This window comes from Anthonomus grandis, chromosome 16 (genome assembly GCF_022605725.1).
Source record: "Anthonomus grandis grandis chromosome 16, icAntGran1.3, whole genome shotgun sequence".
Lineage (NCBI taxonomy): Eukaryota > Metazoa > Arthropoda > Insecta > Coleoptera > Curculionidae > Anthonomus > Anthonomus grandis.
Window position 1 is genome coordinate 16,833,551 of NC_065561.1, and position 21,053 is coordinate 16,854,603.

Consider the following 21,053-nt stretch of genomic DNA (forward strand, 5'->3'; position numbering starts at 1 on the left):
TTAGAAAAACAGATACCGTTTTCCTCTAGGACGCACCATTTGGATTTTACAGCATTTCAAAGTTTAAAAAAAATCAATTTTCAAATGCCTAGATCTCCAAAGTAAATAAAAAACAGGACATAATAATGATAAAAAAAAATGGGTGAAATAAACAGGGAATACAAAAATGTAATAATTAATATACAGGGTGTTCCACTTTGAAAATATGAAAGTATGCCATCACGGTCTTTTGGAACACCCTGTAAAAGAAACTACGTATGTACATGCAAAAAACTACGTATTATTTCCTACAACTTTTATATTGAATTTTTTTTCCGAAATTGTCAAATAAAAAATAAGATAAGAGGGATGTCCATTTATAGTGAATAGCCCTGTACCTACATATAACATCAAAGTATATTTTAGTGACACGTTTAGTACCATTTGGAAAAAAATGTTATTTTGAAGTTTCAGACTTTTAAGAAAAATATTATTCATTTATTATTTCATTATAAGATACCTCGATAGTTACCAATACTTGGAGGACCATAATTTAATTATTTATCATCTCACACGTACAAAAAAACAACTTTTAATGCCTTAGCCTCTACTTCGGTCTTCGGTTTCACCGCGGCATTGAATTCGTGATTTTTTTGCCTTGTTCAACAAATTGATTTCACATTGCCCACGAAATTCTTGCTTTTTCTTTCAAACGTCAGTGCCAACACCTTAAATCCACGTAATACTGACGACATTCCCACTAAAAGCCTATTCGATATATTTTTGTTTTATTTTGTTTTTAACTAGTTTTGCATCTCAACCACTGATCCAAATTCATTTTCAATACAGATTGCAGAATATGCACAATACTTTTAAAAACAACAAAGTCGATGAATCTGTAAGCTTCTAAAACCTAACCTTAAATTTTTAGGTTACAAATTTCTTTTATTTATTTTACTATGTACTTATCACAAATTCTTATTTATAAACCTACCTCGATTTGGGTTTCTGTGCTAAATTTAGTTCGAACACAACCATCTTCTTGATTATAATAGTCTACACTTCCTGGCAAATCCATTGTAGGAAAATATACCAATTTTTCAATTCTGTTGCTTCGTGGAATTAACAAATACAATAATCGAATAATCATTTATATATCGGACGTGTGGTAGCGCATTCTTTATTGCAATATCGTTCGTCCTATCTAAAAGTAATATTCGTTTTTCCGATTTTATCCGAAGTTGCGCTAAGGTACATCGATACGTCCGATATGAATATGCCTCCCGGGACGCGACTGGACCTTATAATTTTAACCTAATTAGGGCTAAATTAGCCTCTTAATACAACAAGTAATACTACCAAATTTCAAAACAATCGAATTAGTATTAGAATAAAAAATTAATATTTAAAAAAATGTATCACCCTGTATCTTGAAAACTATCCATTTCCGGACCCATATTTATAGAAACTTTTTCTCATATTTTTTTGCAAGGAATCACCGATTAAAATATATCCGTCTATTTTTCGAACAACCTGTATATTGTACGTATCATAAAAACAAAAATTAGACAACATTGCGCATATATATAATTATATTGCTGTTTACTTTCTTAATAAAACTAGTAATTATGACAATATTTTTTTTAATTAATTAAAGCTTAATTAGTGGAAGCAAATGGTACAAATAGAGAGATTCACCCCTTAGGACAGCATATTCAAAAGGCTCCTCCTAGCGCCTTATAAAAAATTGGTACCACTCCATGAATCTTTTTATGTCTTTTATTAACTGAGGAATAATTAGTGGGCTAAAAAAGGTACTAAAAACTCTATTTACAAGACTCTCAGTGTCTAATTTATTATAGAGATTATTATTTAAACTATTTTTAATTCTTTTAGTTAATCTATAATCTATAACGTAATATTCTTAAGTTGTTAGATCTCTTGGTGGAAATCCAAAATGGTGAACCCGTTGTGTAAGTGGAACCACGCACTTATATCCAACAAAAGAAGAAAATTAAGCGAAATTAATAAGATCAACTGCCTGGAAGAAATTATTGATTTTTTTCTCTTTACATCATATAAAGAAAAATGTTCAGTTCAACTATATGTAAAAAAAAAAATCAATAATTTTCTTCAGGCAATTGATATCATTAATTCCTTCTTCCTGAATGACTTTTCTAATTATTTGCTCTCGCAATTTTACTCCTTTAGCCACCTAAAACTAAAAATTTTAAAACAAAATTATAGTTTATAAATAAGTGATTTAAGAGAACAAAAAAATTAAACGTCTTTGAACTCTTACCTCGTTCCACCGCTCTCCGAAACCAAAAAAGAACAGAAATAAATAATTTCTGTGTAATTCAATTTCCAGTCTTCGCAAATCCCTTCGCCTCGCTAATAGACAAAGGAATCTAAAGGCTTTGTAGAAACGCGGGATCCTTTATTAAGGGGACCTTTACTTCTTTGTTTGATCAGTTTCTTTTAATGGTGTCCCTCTTTCCGATGCATTTACACTAATTACCAATCCGATTTTAGTTCAGATAAATCTCTCATTTAATAATAAGATATTAGAAAAAAAGTAAACCGTACGAAACGAGCGTATTAATTAATATTTTACGCTAAAATAACGGAAAACTAATCACATTCGTTACGCAACAATATCTATTTTAAGGCGATTTAGTATAAAATTTGCATTTAAATAAAAATATTTGCAAGTGAAAATGACGAAGCATAAATGGAATAAAGGCATAATAGTTTTATCTCCTACTATATTATGCAAAATCCGGTTGAATTTTTAAAATGCGTTTCTCCATTTAATTTCCTTTGCATAGAGGCACGTTTTAATATAAGCATAACATAAATGCACCTGATTCATGTTTTTTTTAGTAGATATTCGTGTTCCTGCAATTAAAGGCATTTTCAACCATATATGTTAGTTACTATTTTACACAGTACTATCTTTAGTTTTAAATAAAACCGACCTGATATAGGGAAAATTTGGTGCCCTTATAGGTACTTTTTCTCCTTGCAGTGCAGTGTCAAATGCCTTTGGAAAGTCTAGAAACACAACAAGTGTCTTCTCACCATCATTTAGTTCAGTCTCCTAGATACAATTATTGAATTCTGTCTATATATTCAATAAATTCCATTGACATTCAAACAATTTTCACTCGTGCGACTTTTTTAGTTTTCTTTGCCAACAAAACCGAAAAATAAAGAAGAAAAAACACCAGATCGTCGGATAAGATACTGGAAAAGCCGTAATGGCCCCAAAAGAATAAGGAGTTGTCATCTGCAGCAATCTATTGTCCTTTATTGTTTGATGGAGGCCCTATATTTCTGCTTTGACGGCAATATACCGTTGTTTTCGAAAAATAAATTGCTTTTACTTCAATTGTGTTTTGATTTGTCTTTTTTTTTAATAAACGCCTTTTTAAAATTATATTTTCTTCGTGATGCATGTCTATTTTACAGGTAAGCGCCCCTAAACTGAAGGATAATAGATACGAAAGTTACTTGTGGCAGTTTACAGTCGGTGCCAAAAAGTCTTTGGTAAGAGAATTTGCGTTTGTCCAAATGGAGAGATTTATAGCGAAAGTTTCCATATTTTCAGTCAGGCTTTCTATCGTAAAAGTGCATGCATTTGTGGAAAAATTTTAAATTAAGTCCGGAATCGAGGTTATTTGATTGCCAAAAGAGATATAAGGGATTTGTTTTATTTAGGATTTTTGCCTACACATTTTTAACTTATCTAGAGGTTAAGATACCTGACTGTTTTAGATAACAGCTGACAGAAAATTTCCCAATAGCACAGATGTGACTCAATTAGTATAAAATAGGTAATAAAATATCAAATAGATAAAATTCTTCTCCTAACAAAAAGGCTTCATCCATTTTCTCAAAGAGACCAGGTATAACATAAACAAACAAAGAAAAACAACCAAGTTACGGTCTTACAAACACTTATTATCGACGACACGTGTTTCGCTCTATTATAGCGTCATCAGGTCTAAAACATGCCGTTAAAATGAAAATAAGGGTAAATAAGCTTAGAATTACCTAAAACACCAAAATACATGTTTTTAAGCTTTTTTACCTTATTTTTATTTTAACCGCATGTTTTTGTATAGAAATTCAGAAATCATACGCAATGCAGCCAATCTAAAGCTTTAGGGAAATCGCAAAACACTGCTACTGCTCCGTAAAGTTCAGAACTAATATTACCAATTATTCCAATAGACATATTTAAATATTTATTGTGACGTATTTGTACATTTTCAGCATTAAAGTTAACGCATTCGTTCATAAATTATTGCTTGCTGACAGAATCTGATGGATTCGTCGATCGTAAGTGACGTCACCCCGGTAATTTACAGCCAATTGATTGGAGCCAGGCAGTTTCCACAGTTCGCTCCTTTGATGTATGGCTTATGTGTTCACACTAATTAAGAGTTTACTGCCTTGAGCTTTGACTCGTTATTCGTTATCAGGCATGTTCTGCCTTTAAATCTAACATTTGATTACTGAAAAAGGCCCTTTTCTTAAAGTTTCATTAGATAAATACGGTTTAATTCTGGTATTAGGTATAGAAACTATCGTACTAGTTAATAAGTAAAGTTAAATTCAAATATCTCGGGGCAATCTGCTTCACATTCTAAATAGTCTGGTTTGTATTTGCTGACTATAAACTTGGAAGAGTCAATAAATGGTTCATCCTTCCTCCTACGGCTTAAGGCACCACCTCAGTGGTTTTTATGAATCCAGTTCTATAGTCTTAAGGGAAATATTGACCTGACTTAAATAATTTGCTAAATAGTCATGGATGGAAGAAAAATTATATTTTTTTAAGTATTGTTAGTTAGCAATTTTGCGACAAGACTTATATACTAAATATCTGTGTAGCCGAAAGCACATATCTATCATGAAAAATAAAAAATGACCTTCATAAGTTACGCGATGTAATCAAGGCTCGCCATTTTTACCATCGCGCACACAGTTCTATTTACGGAGTTACAAATTACAAAAGCGAGTTTTTCTAAGCCTTTCAGCCGAATTTCGGAATTTCCCCGACGCTTGACAAATATTTCCCAATATTTATAGCTCAAAAATACATTTTTGTGATTTATCGCCGCTCATTTCGCCCCAGAAACGGAGCGGTACTTTGACAAAACTGGTGGGGTGTATATGTTGCGAAATTTGTTTCGGTGGAAAACTATTTGTGCTTGTTTACTGTTGCTTAGGCTTTTAATATTATAATATTAGTAATCTACAGGCAAAGTTGCGTAATTTGGAGCTTAATAAAATGACGTTTTAAAAATTCCGGATACTTCCAAAGATATCCAAAATAAAACGAAATTTGTCAAACTCGTTTTTTACCTTCTACCGACTTTATTTAAAGAGACATCGGAAAACTAAAAACAGTTTTTCATTGGCACTTTTATTGTACTACAACATGACGCAAAAAAAGAATTATTCCGACGTTTCGTTTTTTTCTTGATCATCATCAACTTTATTTTTTCTTACGGGCGCCATATTGGATTTTCTCATTTTTAAAAAGTATTTTTAATTACCTTTAAAATGAGGTATCGCACTTGCATGTCCGGTTACTCCTTCTAGGACTTCCCATAAGAACTCAATGGGATTTGTTAACAAGTTTATCTGGGAAATTATAATCAACTCGTAACAAAATTAATATGTGAAGATTGTGGAGCGTATTAATAATAAAATTTCTTCTACTTCAACATTGTATCGGCATATGAGGGATATACATAATAAAAAACAGAGTGAAAAAGAGAAAAACACATTTATTTGCCCCCTTTGGCTGGACAAAAACATCATAACAAACTTCACATTCTAAGATTCTTTAATAAGACACTTTTCATAGTATTCATAATATACCTATTAAAGAATCTGTTTTAAATTTTAGGAATTTGGCAGAGTTTGAAGTTTGAAGGTCTCCGGAAAACAGAGAGGTAGATTATGCTGTTCACCGAAGAAAGAAATTTGCCAATGGAGAAGAATGTATTTACTATAATTGTAAAACAAGTTATTCAAAAGGTACCTAGTTAATTTTATAATAATTTAAGTTGGTGATTTTTTAATAATTAATCAAGTTTTAGGATATGTCAGTACATGTTTGCAATGGAATTTAAAGTCTAAAGGAAGCATTTGCATTCAAAGACTTTTTCTATCAAGAATAATACTTACAATTTTGGTAAATGGTAGGTATTTATTTGCTTAATAATTTATTAAAATAAAATATTTATATGACATTTTTCAGAACTGATTTGAGTAAGATTTTTTGAAACCCACATAGGACACATTGATGAATTAAGAAGCAAAATGCTAACAAAATCGTAATTATTCATAACGTAATTATGGTGGTGAATTGGGTGAACATGATTTAGAAAAGTTTATGGGTGATATTAGGAATTTTATGCAGACAGTAAAGAAAAAAGAAATGGTGATGAGTAAGAAAGATAAAACAGCAGCAATATTATCCCAGCAAAAGACCTAAATAAATTTATTTATAACAAAATGTTTATAACTATTTTATTATTGCATGACATTCCTCTTATGAGTATTCTGGTATTGTACCTAAGTGGTGTTGGCTATATTTTGTATTCATGTAATTCGTTGGCTTATGGTGAAGGATACTTATAAAATATATTTTTTTTAATTTTAATTTTACCTTTGTTATAATTAAATAATATATTCTAATAATCTATAAATAATAATCTCAGATCCTGATAAATATTGAATGTTTTCCTTTATTATGGATCATTTTCATAGTATGCAATTGCATCTGATGTATGGATCACACGAGACAAAAAGTGTAACAGTTAATAGATAATTTCTAAACTTTTTTTTATTTTAAAATAAAAAAGTTAAATAATATAATGGATTACTAGATAAAATAATAACAAGTGTTCTTTTTAGACTATTTAATAAAATTATCAATTTTTTATACTAAATTTTAATTGAGCGTAATGATAAATTGAGTTAAGAGCCTCCGAATTAATTCAAAACTATCCATTAAGTGCCTGAAATGAGATAAATTCTATTTTAGTAAAAGCAAAATTAATAAGATCATGTAACAAAACTATTTTCCGTCATTTGCTGAAAATAAACAACTTCTTCGTAAGTAAAGTGTTCCATATCTTTATTTTCCTCAAATACCATAATTCCTCTAATAATCAGATTTAAAATACGCGCCTTAATTATCTGAGCCAATCATAGACAAAGCGCCGTGATTGGCCCGCATGGGTGCGGAAATTAATGTATCCTGATAATGATCGAACAATAACGAAACGGATTATTTTTTTTTGCGTCATGTTGTAATACATAAAAAGTGGCAATGAAAAACTGTTTTTAATTTTTCGATATCTCTTTAATTAAAGTCGGTAGAAGGTAAAAACGATTTTGACAAATTTCGTTTTATTTTGGATATCTCCGGAAGTATTTGGAATTTTAAAATTTTTTTAACGCCATTTTATTAAGCTCCAAATTGCGCAACTTTGCCTTCAATTAACCGACCCTGTAACCCTTACGGTTTGCGAGATTCCAATGGTCACCCTCGAATTTGGAACACCCTGTACTTTATTTAGCACAAGGTACAAATGTTATTACAACATAATATTTAATTACATAGGACATAGGGAAAAAAAGGAAAAAAAAAAGACTTTATTCAAGGAACATTTAAGAAAACAAAGTAGATGTATGCATCGAGGTGTTTGGAATCGTTTGCAGTAAATTAAAAATAATTAAAAAAAAAATAAATCAATAGAACACAAAACAATGCACACTGACATTAAAAATTAAAAATAAAATAGAAACTAAATACCAAATCTAAGATATAAATAATAAAACCGTTATGATATGTTAAAATTGTAAAAATAAAACTTAAAATTAAATCAAATCAAAGTGTAAAGAAAAAAAAAGTAGTTCAACATTTGACTAGTGTTACCTCTATCATAAATGAAATTTGTACGGTTTCTTGTACTATAATTGCGGACATCTCCAATATTATTATTTACTCACATACGCAGGTAATAAACGTTGGTTGACTTTAAAAATAAACACATACACACTAATTTTTTGGGTCAAATTAACACACTTAACATAAATGAGACAGGAGTATAGCGATTATACTTGAAAATAATTCTCAGAGCTTTATTTTGAATGACGTCAAATTGTCTTATATTTTTATATGGTGGTAAGTTAAACAATAATGATAAACAGAACTGTAAACTCTAGCTATAGAAGTATACGCATGGTTTAAGCTTAATTAAACGCTCAAGCGATTATCTAATTTTATATATAGTTCTAATTAGGTTGATCCCTTTCCGTTTTATTTTTTTTTTTGCTTAAAAATGTTAAGAAATGTACCACATATAAATTTAATAGAATTTTTAAACATCTACGTTTTTAAATCACGCAGTATATTTGTAAAGGGTGTTTTTTTAAAGGCGGAGAACTTTAAATTGAAATTAAACACAAAATATTTTATTGATATGAACGAATTTGCTTTTATATTAAAGAATTTTTTGGCATTAATATTTAAAAATGATTTCGGGCATGTGACCCCCACGGCTGGCTCGTACGTGGCGTAATCTAGAGGTCCAATTTTCACACACTCTTTCCAGTACTGCAGGCTGTATTTCGGCAATCACGCGTTGTATGCTGGCTTCCAAGTGCTCAAGTGTTTTGCGTTTATCAGCGTAGACATGCGACTTAACATAGCCCTAAAGAAAATAATCTCATGGCGTCAAGTCGCACGAACGAGCTGGCCAGTTTGCAGGTCCATTTCTTAAAATTATTCGTTGCTCGAATGTCTCTTGCAGTAATTTAATTGTTTGGCGCGCTGTATGGCACGTGGCACCGTCCTGCTGAAACCACATTTCTGCAACGCCTGCAACGGCTTCCAATTGAGGCACAAAAAAGTTGGTTATCATGTTTCTGTATCGCTCACCGTTTACTGTAACGTTCTGACCATCAGCATTTCTGAAGACATAAGGACTAATGATTCCACCGGCCCATAAAGGGCACCAAACGGTTGGTTTTTCTGGATGTAACGGTTTTTCGCCAATACCTCGTGGATTCTCATCCCCCCAAATTCGGCAATTCTGCTTGTTTACATAGCCATTTAATCAAAAGTGTGCTTCATCACTAAACAAAATTTTCATATGAAATCGTGGATCAACAGCAATCTTTTCTTCCGCCCATTCAGCTAATGTACGGCGCAAAAGACTTGGACACTCTTGGACAAGTTGAATTTTATATGCTCGCAATCCGAGATCTTTGCGCAAAATTTTTCATAAAGTGGATGGACATAAGTTCACTTGTTGAGAACGACGACGAATTGACACATTTGGATCATTATCAACACTATGCTGCACAGCAGCTATCGCTTGTTGCGTACACACTGTATGGCGTCTTACGGGATGCGTATTGTCGACTAGAATAAAAGTATTGCGAAAACGGTCAACAGTTTCTCGAATTAATCTCTCTGAAGGCCGATTATGAGCACCATAAAACTTACGTAATGCCCGATGTGTTTCTCGAATAGAACCATGACTTTCAAAATAAATTTGAACAATTTGGAAACGTTGCTTCGGCGTGAGTCTGTTTATGATGAATTGCCAAACCAAACGAATCTAAAAATAACCCAGAACTGTCAGGTCGGTTGTCATAAAAAACAGTGTTGCTAAATGAAAGTTCTTCGCCTCTAAAAAAAACACCCTTTATATACTATAAAATTGTACCTTTATTGTACAGGGTGAGTTTTTCAAAGCGCGGAGTAGTATTATGCATTGATGATATTATTTATCGATGACGTGCTCCTGGACTATTATTTGGTTAAGCATTCTTCACATTTTAAAAATATTTTGGACTATACAGAGTGCTCCGAAAAAGCAGGGCACTACAAAAGTTAATTTTTTTAAATGGAACACCCTGTATTGCAAAACATTTTTGAATTCTTTGCGTAATTACCAATCTTTTTTGATAATGGTTTAATATGCCAAAAATTAATAGTTTAGGAGATAATTCAAATTTTGTTAGAAATTTAGAATTTGCACGCATCTCTTTAATATTAAAATTTAGCACCTAAATTTTGAATACAGACTTAATTTTTATCATCAGAAGTAAAATAAAGTTACTTTGATATGCGTGCTATGTAAAATTATTCATTTTGTTATACAGGGTGTTTTTTTTGAAAGGCCTAACTTGCCCAACTTTAAATATAAAAATCTCTCTTATTTTAAATGAAACACCCTGTATATTTGCATGTCATCTAATAGCTTACTTAAGCGCCTATAAATTTTATTAATAATATTCTATCCCTATCTCTAATAGTTTTTGAAATATACTTATATTTCTTCATTTCGTGTTATTTTTTTCTTATAAAATGAAACAAATTTATGGACGTTTCTTTTTATTAAATTCACTTATTTTTATATAATAAAAGTTAATTTCTGTTCAACAAATGTTCAAAGATATGTCCTCCTTGTTCGATACAAATATTAATTCTTTTAATTATATTTTGTCGAACATGCTATAACATTCCTGGTGTTACGGTTTGACAGGCATCCCTAATTCTAATAATCATATCCTCCCTTGTAGTTGGTTTTGTTGCATAGACTTTATCTTTGAGATAACCCCACAGAAAGAAATCTAGCGGCGTAAGATCGCAAGACCTTGGCGGCCATGCAACAAATCCTCCGCGACCAATCCATCTTTGAGGATATTCTTGATCCAAATATTCCCTTACTGCACGATGAAAATGGGGAGGCGCACCATCTTGTTGAAACCACATACTTTGCCGTTCCTGGAGATTGACTTCTTCTAATAATTCAGGCATTTGCTGCTGTAAAAATACTCGATATGAATGCTCATTCAAAGGTTCATTAAAAAAATATGGTCCAATTATACGGTTATTATGGATGCCGCACCATACATTAAGGGACCAATGATTCTGGTGCTGAACCTCACGTACCCAATGAGGGTTCTCTGTTGCATAATAGTGCATATTATGCCTATTGACAGCACCATTGCTTTTAAATGTCGCCTCGTCGGAACACATAATATAGTTAACAAAATTTGGATTAATTTCAATTTTGCGAAGTAACCATTCACAAAAAGTTACACGTAGCTGAAAATCTTGATTGTGAAGTTCTTGATGCAACTTAATGTGATATGGGTGGTATTTATATTTCCGTGTTGTCCGGTTTACCGTTGTCTGCGAAAGATCAGAAAGTAAGGCTAACCTACGGCTACCAATGTGGGGATCCTCCTCAATTTGCAAAAGAATTTCAAGTTCTTTACCTTCATTTGCCACCCTATTAGCAACATTACGTTTTGGCAGATCCACGCTACCAGTCGTCATAAATCGGTCCATAACAACGCGAAAACTGCGGGAATCGGGTGTGCGCCGTTGAGGATATTTTTCTCTATATAGCCTTTGAGCTAGCAGACAATTTTTATTTGCTTCACCCAAAACAAAAATCATATCAATAAATTCATTTCTTGAATAATTCATTTTTAATATTGAAAACAAATATCTAAAAAACACCTTAAAACAATTCTAACTATTAATCTCTAATTAACTAATGTAACTGTCTTTTTGTTATTGAGATTTTTTTTATTTGTTTCCACGGCGCCTTGATGGATACATAAAAAATACGAGGTGCTTCAAAACTTTAAGTCGGCATTGTCAGTTTTTACAGGAGAAAAACAGAAAAATCCATGATATCTCAAAAACTGTTAGATATAGAGATAGGACATTATTAATAGAATTTATAGGCTCTTAAGTAAGCTATTAGATGACATGAAAATATACAGGGGTTTCATTTAAAATAAGAGAGATTTTTATATTTAAAGTTGGGCAAGTTTCGCCTTTCAAAAAAAACACCCTGTATAACAAAATGAATAATTTTACATAGCACGCATATCAAAGTAACTTTATTTTACTTCTGATGATAAAAATTAAGTCTGTATTCAAAATTTAGGTGCTAAATTTTAATATTAAAGAGATGCGTGCAAATTCTAAATTTTTAACAAAATTTGATTCATCTCCTAAACTATTAATTTTTGGCATATTAAACCATTATCAAAAAAGATTGGTAATTACGCAAAGAATTCAAAAATGTTTTGCAATACAGGGTGTTCCATTTAAAAAAATTAACTTTTGTAGTGCCCTGCTTTTTCGGAACACCCTGTATAGTCCAAAATATTTTTAAAATGTGAAGAATGCTTAACCAAATAATAGTCCAGGAGCACGTCATCGATAAATAATATCATCAATGCATAATACTACTCCGCGCTTTGAAAAACTCACCCTGTAGATGTTTATGATCACAATAAAGTAAATTTTTATGTACATTCAGTAAGCGTACGATATGGTCAGAATGATGTGTATCATAAGGGTCTTACTATGTGTAATAGGATGCCTATGTCAATACACAGATAACTTAAAAAAAAAATTATGACTGATTGTAGAAATTATATAATAGAAAATTTTGATGCGTTTCTCATAGCATTACTATTCTTATTAAGTATATACATAATATAATTAAGTTGTTAACCTAAGAGTTATTATTATATTATTAATATATGGATAATACCATTGTTTAAGAAGTCATTTTCATACTTGATTGCACACTGCATAAAAAGGTTTAATAAATGATTTTACATTGACAAAACTCCTTGGATAATTATTTGAATTAGTGAATTAATTTTAAGTCTTACAAAACACCTTACAATTAAAATATAACTCTACAAAAATATATCTAATCAATAAGACTAAGGAATACAGTTAGAAAGTAAAATAGTAAAAAATTTAAAATATTTACAATAAACAAACAAACACTTATTATCTGACAAATAGAATGACAATTACAGGTTAAAGAGGTGGCAATATCCTAAATTTTATTCTATTATATTACTAGGTTTTTAATTTCTTTAATAGTTGTTGATGTTAAAAAATCAATATTCTTATTTCTAAAGAGCTCATTACAGTGCTCTAAGATTTGATTTAAAGTGAGCAATTTTGGTATTTAACATTATTTAATAAATATTAAATGCAAAAAATCACAGAGGGGTGTTTTTAAGAAGTCATGGTGTAAGTTAAATTTTAAGTTATTTTGCATATAAACATCCAGATCTTTAATTTCCTGCTTCTTTTGAACCATTGATAGAATAGCTGAATGCTACTAGGTAGTGTTTTCTGGTATATGTTACAGTAACACATTTGTCAGCACTTGAGCGCATATTATCCTGCTGCATATTTTTTTTTAAACTTATATTTTACCGTTCAGTGTGTGTGTAAATTTGACCCACTCAAGCATGTTTTTAACCTTCTCAAGGTATACTTTTTTCGTTTTGCTTTAAGGTCTTTTTGTAATTTTATTTGGTTTTGTTTACATTATTTTTTAGGTCTGATGATGCTCTTAGAAGCGAAACACGTGTCACCACTTTAACAAATCAAAGAATTTTTTGAGACCGAAGCTTTGTGTTGCTCTCTTTTGATATATAATTCACTTAACTGCCTGTAAGTAATTAAATGATTATTACAGGCAGTTGAGGTGTAGCCTATCGCTTTCTTTTTTATCTGTGAAATGGTTTACTCAACTGCCTGCACCTTAATCAGCATTTGATGCCATCTGTCCCTTGGTAGGTAAAACACACCTTAAGTTCCAAATTATTCAATATAAATAAAACTTTTAAAAAACGACTTAATCAGATTTGTCAAAGTCTACGTCAACAATGTTATATCGCTCCTTTTTTATCTCATTACACCTAACCGAAAAAATGATTCTCCCTCGACGTACGCAAATCAACTTCGGTGTCTTTTCGAGGACGTTCGGGGAAAAACGGGATGCAAACAGGATCTTATCAAATAAGTTGGGAGGAAGCGGATTGTCGCACTCTCTCTCGGGATAAGATTCTAAGTAGGCTTGGGCCATGCAAAGCACACACCAAGTAGCTTATGGCATAGTCCACATATAGCGGTATCTATACACGTTTTGTTGTCTTTTTTTAATAAAATATGTGACCGGAATAGCGTAGAAATGTTTTTGTTGCGTGCTGAAGTGAAAGGCAGAAGGAAAATGTTTGTTGACGCATATCGAACCAAACGAATAAAGGCAGCTGGGATTCAGTGAGTCTTTTTAGTATATTCCAATTTATTAAAATAATTAACTAAATCTTTAATTTGGGGCATATATGTTCTTATTTGAATCAAGATCGTAGTCCAAAATTTGGATGACGATTGATCAAATAGAGCCACAGTACGAGGGTAGTGAATATCGTCAATAAAAGTGTGGCCACAGTCGTGAGTGAATCATTTACTGTTCGGGATACCTAAAAGCTGCAGCCACTGACACACTTTTGGCGCCCAACACAAAAATACAGTCGAAAATAAAACTGCGAAGACAGAACCTGTTCCAAACAAGCAGATATTGGTTCTTTTGGCCAGGAAAGTATATTCTATTTGCAATGAATAAATTCTGTTCACTTTAGCGGTTGTCGTAGCAAAAATCCCCAAAAATTAGGGTGCCAGCAACTTAGCCTAACGAGAACAAATGTAATGCGTTTTAATTCAACTGGAATCCTTTCAGATTTTCTTCCAGTTTCTTACAACATGTCAGACATCTGAATTGTTCGCCAAAGACTTTAGTGTCCTTGAAATCGTTCGTAGAGTTCCTCGAGAGCCATTGCTTAAAAAGTAACTTAATATAGAACTGCACTCCTATATATCCCCTTACTACAAATGAAACGGACTTGAAAAGAAGGCAAATTAACTTTCTGAAAAACGTAATATTCCTCCGTTGGTAATAAAATTCCTTACTTAAGGATTACTCGCATTTTAGGCTCGAGACAATAAAAATTCCGAAAGCGAAAATTGAAAGCCGCTCAAAATTGAATTTAATGTTTAATGTCCGGGGTACCGCAAAGCTCTCTAAGTTTTTTCCGTTGGGAGTTTTATACGCAACTCAGTTTGTAACTTTCACGAAAAGAAGCCGACAATATGATGGAATAAAGTTCGCAACTTTTTCTTTTTTTTTTAGGATCGCGGAACTACTTTGGGACGCTCCCAAGATGGAGTGAAACGAGAACGGAGGCAAACTTGTGATTTTTTATTAAACACGAAAGGGGAATGGGTCTATCTCACTCTTTCTCCTTTTGGGAACGGTAATTTTATTAGACTATATCCTGCTCAAAGTATGGTCTCAATAATCAAGACTTGTGGGTGTACAAATACAAATAATAATTGTGAAACTTATACGAGTTTGAATTAATTAAGAAATAAAAAGAAAATAAAAATGAAACTCTCAGCTTAAATAGACCGAATAAGACGATTCTAGTGAGGTTTTCCAGTGAAATCTGAATACAAATTTGTCTGGAAACGTAGATAAATGTTGAATTTTTATGATTTATTTAATGGGAGGTTTCAGGGCTTAGGTTTCTTAACTGACCTAGTAATAACCAGAAAAGAAACTTTTAATACAGTTGCTTGGAAAAATGGTTTTTTTTTTCTAGTATCAAACTTACACAAGTTTGGGTTTATTAAGAAATAAAAAGATAATAAAAATGAGACTCTCAGCTTAAATAGACCAAATCAGACGGTTTTAATGAGATTTTCCAGTAAAATCTGAATACAAATTTGTCTGGAAACGTAGATAAGTGTTGAATTTTTATGATTTATTTAATGGAAGGTTTCAGGGTTTAGGTTTCTTAACTGACCTAGTTATAACCAGAAAAGAAACTTTTAATACAGTTGCTTGGAAAAAATATTTTTTTTAGTTTCAAACATACACAAGTTTGGGTTAATTAAGAAATAAAAAGAAACTAAAAATGAGACTTTTAGTTTAAATAGACCAAATCAGATGGTTCTAATGAGGTTTTCCAGTAAAATCTGAATACGAATTTGTCTGGAAACGTAGATAAATGTTGAATTTTTATGATTTATTTAATGGGAGGTTTCAGGGCTTAGGTTTCTTAACTGACCTAGTCATAACCAGAAAAGAAACTTTTAATACAGTTGCTTGGAAAAATTGTTTTTTTTTAGTATCAAACTTACACAAGTTTGAGTTAATTAAGAAATAAAAAGAAAATAAAAATAAAACTCTCAGCTTAAATAGACCGAATAAGACGATTCTAGTGAGGTTTTCCAATGAAATCTGAATACAAATTTGTCTGGAAACGTAGATAAATGTTGAATTTTTATGATTTATTTAATGGGAGGTTTCAGGGCTTAGGTTTCTTAACTGACCTAGTCATAACCAGAAAAGAAACTTTAAATACAGTTGCTTGGAAAAATTGTTTTTTTTTTAGTATCAAACTTACACAAGTTTGAGTTAATTAAGAAATAAAAAGAAAATAAAAATGAAACTCTCAGCTTAAATAGACCGAATAAGACGATTCTAGTGAGGTTTTCCAGTGAAATCTGAATACAAATTTGTCTGGAAACGTAGATAAATGTTGAATTTTTATGATTTATTTAATGGGAGGTTTCAGGGCTTAGGTTTCTTAACTGACCTAGCCATAACCAGAACTAGAACTTATAATACAGTTACTTGGAAAAATTGTTTTTTTTAGTATCAAACTTACACAAGTTGGGGTTAATTAAGAAATAAAAAGAAAATAAAAATGAGACTCTCAGCTTAAATAGACCAAATCAGACGGTTCCAATAAGGTTTTCCAGTAAAATCTGAATACAAATTTGTCTGGAAACGCAGATAAGTGTTGAATTTTCCTGATTAATTTAACAAGAGGTTTTAGGGTTTAGGTTTCTTAACTGACCTAGCCATAACCAGAAGAGCAACTTTTAATACAGTTGCTTGGAAAAATTGTTTTTTTTAGTATCAAACTTACACAAGTTTGGGTTAATTAAGAAATAAAAAGAAAATAACAATGAGACTCTCAGCTTATAAAGACCAAATCAGACGGTACCAATAGGGTTTTCCAGTGAAATCTGAATACAAATTTGTCTGGAAACGTAGATAAGTGTTGAATTTTCATGATTTATTTAATGGGAGGTTTTAGAGCTTAGGTTTCTTAACTGACCTAGCCATAACCAGAACTAGAACTTATAATACAGTTACTTGGAAAAATTGTTTTTTTTAGTATCAAACTTACACAAATTTGGGTTAATTAAGAAATAAAAAGAAAATAAAAATGAGACTCTCAGCTTAAATAGACCAAATCAGACGGTTCCAATAAGGTTTTCCAGTAAAATCTGAATACAAATTTGTCTGGAAATGTAGATAAGTGTTGAATTTTCATGATTTATTTAATGGGAGGTTTTAGAGCTTAGGTTTCTTAACTGACCTAGCTATAACCAGAACTAGAACTTATAATACAGTTGCTTGGAAAAATTGTTTTTTTAGTATCAAACTTACACAAGTTGGGGTTAATTAAGAAATAAAAAAAAAAATAAAAATGAGACTCTCAGCTTAAATAGACCAAATCAGACGGTTCCAATAAGGTTTTCCAAAGAAATCTGAATACAAGTTTCTATGGAAACGTAGATAAGTGTTGAATTCTCATGATTTATTTAATGGGAGGTTTTAGAGCTTAGGTTTCTTAACTGACCTAGCCATAACCAGAACTAGAACTTTTAATACAGTTGCTTGGAAAAATTGTTTTTTTTAGTATCAAACTTACACAAGTTGGGGTTAATTAAGAAATAAAAAGAAAATAAAAATGAAACTCTCAGCTTAAATAGACCAAATCAGACGGTTCCAATAAGGTTTTCCAGTAAAATCTGAATACAAATTTGTCTGGAAACGTAGATAAGTGTTGAATTTTCATGATTAATTTAACAAGAGGTTTTAGGGTTTAGGTTTCTTAACTGACCCAGCCATAACTAGAAGAGCAACTTTTAATACAGTTGCTTGGAAAAATTGTTTTTTTTTAGTATCAAACTTACACAAGTTTGGGTTAATTAAGAAATAAAAAGAAAATAAAAATGAGACTCTCAGCTTAAATAGACCAAATCAGACGGTGCCAATAAGGTTTTCCAGTGAAATCTGAATACATTTTTGTCTGGAAACGTAGATAAGTGTTGAATTTTCATGATTAATTTAACAAGAGGTTTTAGGGTTTAGGTTTCTTAACTGACCCAGCCATAACCAGAAGAGCAACTTTTAATACAGTTGCTTAGAAAAAATGTTTTTTTTAGTATCAAACTTACACAAGTTTGGGTTAATTAAGAAATAAAAAGAAACTAAAAATGAGACTTTTAGTTTAAATAGACCAAATCAGATGGTTCTAATGAGGTTTTCCAGTAAAATCTGAATACGAATTTGTCTGGAAACGTAGATAAATGTTGAATTTTTATGATTTATTTAATGGGAGGTTTCAGGGCTTAGGTTTCTTAACTGACCTACTCATAACCAGAAAAGAAACTTTTAATACAGTTGCTTGGAAAAATTGTTTTTTTTTAGTATCAAACTTACACAAGTTTGAGTTAATTAAGAAATAAAAAGAAAATAAAAATAAAACTCTCAGCTTAAATAGACCGAATAAGACGATTCTAGTGAGGTTTTCCAGTGAAATCTGAATACAAATTTGTCTGGAAACGTAGATAAATGTTGAATTTTTATGATTTATTTAATGGGAGGTTTCAGGGCTTAGGTTTCTTAACTGACCTACTCATAACCAGAAAAGAAACTTTTAATACAGTTGCTTGGAAAAATTGTTTTTTTTTAGTATCAAACTTACACAAGTTTGAGTTAATTAAGAAATAAAAAGAAAATAAAAATAAAACTCTCAGCTTAAATAGACCGAATAAGACGATTCTAGTGAGGTTTTCCAGTGAAATCTGAATACAAATTTGTCTGGAAACGTAGATAAATGTTGAATTTTTATGATTTATTTAATGGGAGGTTTCAGGGCTTAGGTTTCTTAACTGACCTACTCATAACCAGAAAAGAAACTTTTAATACAGTTGCTTGGAAAAATTGTTTTTTTTTAGTATCAAACTTACACAAGTTTGAGTTAATTAAGAAATAAAAAGAAAATAAAAATGAAACTCTCAGCTTAAATAGACCGAATAAGACGATTCTAGTGAGGTTTTCCAGTGAAATCTGAATACAAATTTGTCTGGAAACGTAGATAAATGTTGAATTTTTATGATTTATTTAATGGGAGGTTTCAGGGCTTAGGTTTCTTAACTGACCTACTCATAACCAGAAAAGAAACTTTTAATACAGTTGCTTGGAAAAATTGTTTTTTTTTAGTATCAAACTTACACAAGTTTGAGTTAATTAAGAAATAAAAAGAAAATAAAAATGAAACTCTCAGCTTAAATAGACCGAATAAGACGATTCTAGTGAGGTTTTCCAGTGAAATCTGAATACAAATTTGTCTGGAAACGTAGATAAATGTTGAATTTTTATGATTTATTTAATGGGAGGTTTCAGGGCTTAGGTTTCTTAACTGACCTACTCATAACCAGAAAAGAAACTTTTAATACAGTTGCTTGGAAAAATTGTTTTTTTTCTAGTATCAAACTTACACAAGTTTGAGTTAATTAAGAAATAAAAAGAAAATAACAATGAGACTCTCAGCTTAAATAGATCAAATCAGACGGTGCCAATAAGGTTTTCCAGTGAAATCTGAATACAAGTTTCCCTGGAAACGTAGATAAGTGTTGAATTCTCATTGTTTATTTAATGGGAGGTTTTAGAGCTTAGGTTTCTTAACTGACCTAGTCATAACCAGAAAAGAAACTTTTAATACAGTTGCTTGGAAAAATTGTTTTTTTTCTAGTATCAAACTTACACAAGTTTGAGTTAATTAAGAAATAAAAAGAAAATAACAATGAGACTCTCAGCTTAAATAGACCAAATCAGACGGTTCCAATAAGGTTTTCCAGGGAAATCTGAATGCAAATTTGTCTGGAAACATAAATAAACGTTGAATTTTTATGATCAATTTAGTAAGAGGTTTTATAGTTTATGTGTCTTAACTGACCTAGCCATAACCAGAACAGGAACTTTAAATACAACTGCTTGAAAAATTGAATTGTTTCTTCTTTTTTTCATATCTAACCTACAGCACATTTTCCAGATCAGCTCAAATATTTATAATTAAATATATTTTTCTCTCTATCGGATAATACGGATCTAAGTAAACTTTTCCACGGAAGAATATGGAAAACACTAGTATAAAATAAATGATACAACAAACCCGACAAAACATTATTCCTTTTTTGTTCTGTTACCGAAACGCACTCTCCAAATATCACGAATGAAGAATCTTCATAAGGTTCATGACTTTTGATAATTCAGAAAACAGCAAGGCGATCTTTTGGTTATACAGAAGAAAATATGGAAATCACATCAACCTCTGATAAAGCACTGACAATCCTGCTGGAGCTAATTCTAAGGCTCTACAGGCTATATCAGGATAATACACGACGAGGAAAAAAAAAGTTTTTATTCATTTTCCTCCAACAAAATGCAAAATAATCAAAAATTTTCCAAAATTTCTTTGTATCTCATATACTAGACAATTGAGAGCACATCTCAGTTAGTTTAGGAATACTCTTCATCTCAGTTAGTTTGTTGAAAAATTAAGAAACGTTTTAAGGCCACCCTCCTGGCCAATTTAGTGTTTTTTTCAATTAAAACACAGACTGCCTCAACAAACTTGTCCATACCGCAAAAACTAATCAATAATCTTTCAAAAAATTTTAGTGTCCCTCGCACAGGACACTTGAGCGCACCCTACTGTCCAGGTTTAAAAGCTCTAGCTCAGCTAGTTTTGCGAGAAATCTTTGAAGAATATTGGGAAGCTGTGCTGCATTACCTCCTGGCGGTTGTCCTTCAAACTAATTAAAGGAACATAGTTTACCGGTAGTTGAAATACGAAATAGCAGAGACGCGCATTGCATAGCATGGTTGAAAAAATATAAAATTATCAAACCAAGAGTTTGCCTAGATAATAAAGCATTCATAAAATGTAGATACTACCTTAAAATGAATATGCTGTAAACCTTAATAGAGCTAAAGGCTCATAATCCACCTTAATGAGTCCCGGTTGTCATGAAAGTTACGTCCTTCAAT

General features: G+C 31.3%; 1 protein-coding gene and 1 long non-coding RNA gene across 2 annotated transcripts in view; one reads left to right on the top strand and one right to left on the bottom strand.

Moving 5' to 3' along the window:
• LOC126745834 (E3 ubiquitin-protein ligase MIB1) overlaps positions 1-21,053 on the bottom strand; it is a 760,932-nt gene that overhangs the window by 278,927 nt on the left and 460,952 nt on the right. The window lies entirely within an intron of this gene.
• The window catches only part of LOC126745839 (uncharacterized), a 79,274-nt gene that overhangs the window by 45,632 nt on the left and 12,589 nt on the right, over positions 1-21,053 (top strand). The window contains exon 2 of the long non-coding RNA XR_007663729.1: positions 5,906-6,036. This is a non-coding gene — a long non-coding RNA (uncharacterized LOC126745839). The remainder of the gene's footprint in view (positions 1-5,905; positions 6,037-21,053) is intronic.